Source organism: Arachis duranensis, chromosome 7, assembly GCF_000817695.3.
Source record: "Arachis duranensis cultivar V14167 chromosome 7, aradu.V14167.gnm2.J7QH, whole genome shotgun sequence".
In the NCBI taxonomy this organism is placed as follows: domain Eukaryota; kingdom Viridiplantae; phylum Streptophyta; class Magnoliopsida; order Fabales; family Fabaceae; genus Arachis; species Arachis duranensis.
In genome coordinates this window covers 70055875-70057225 of record NC_029778.3, presented here as the reverse complement: position 1 = coordinate 70057225, position 1351 = coordinate 70055875, and positions in this window count along the sequence as shown.

The following is a 1351-nucleotide window of genomic DNA, read 5'->3' as shown; positions in this document are numbered from 1 at the left end:
GTGGTTATTAGTAATAATAAAAAATTGTGTAGTAAATAAAAAATAAAAATATAAAATTAGATTATTATATATTTTTAATCAAATCAATTCTTTATGTTACATCATTAATTTCAAACATAATAATTCATCTCCAATTTAATTCATTTAAGGTCAAATTAAATCTATTCATTTTTGTTCTAAACACATCCATGGTTACCAAGTAATTCTCGAAGAAACAGACATAGTCATTTATATAATTTTACTTAAAAAAAGAGGATAAGGATTTGATTATTAGCCAACAAAGTTATTTGGATTTTATCTTTACATTTTGTTGTTGTTGGATATTTCTGTAGTTTCATAATTAAGTATTCTTCAACACTGAATACTGTTGTCGGTGGTCTTATAACTAATTTCCTAACAATGCATTTTAAATTAGATATCATCAAAAGACTTACTATAGTAAATTGTAATAAAATAAAAACAATAATGTATCAATTGAACGGATAGAGAGCATTCAAAAGCTCAACCATTTACTTATATTAATTTATTTTTAAGAAAACAAGAACTTGCCAAATGTAAACACTTTAGGGTAATACATGCATAAGAGCCTTTTATTTGCAGTTAAAAATCTTCTGTACGTAGAATATTGTATAGGTTAAGGAAGGAAGAATACTTATTATAATACAAAAGTTTCTTTAATTTTTCTTTTTTAATTTCCAGAATAGCAGCATCTCATCAAAACTCTAAAAGGGAATGAAGCTAGTTAAAACCCCAATCAGAACAAGAACATAGAGATAAGATTTAGATTTTGTTTTACAAATTTTTCACAGATCAGTGCATTTATATTTTAATTATTGCAAAAATATTTGGATTGGTTCAATATCTAATTTCTGAAAGCAAAAATGCAAAACCTACTCTTTTTTTTTTTGTAAATATCAATTTTATCATTCCATGCATCAAAGTCATTTCCTTTTTCAGGATGAAAAAGTAAAGATCTTTAATATATTTTTTTTTAAATGACGAACTAAGATATCAAAAATAACCTAAGTCCTTTGGTCGTCACTTCATTTATAATCACCTCTTACCAATTCTGTTATTACATGTCGATCTAATACTGACTTTTAAAAATAACCGTTCCCATTAAGTACGATTTGATAATTGTCTCCTAAGTCAGTAAGTCACGTTTCACCAAGTTTAAAAATAAGAAATATTAAGAATTAGCAGATTTTGTGAGTTATAGTCATTAATTAATTATTAATAATGATTTTAATGATGTGAAACTTTATCTAATAACAAAAAATTATTCATTTTTCTTTTCTTAACTAACTACTGACTAAATTTTAATAAAAATGTTAGCCCCTAGACGTTTTCT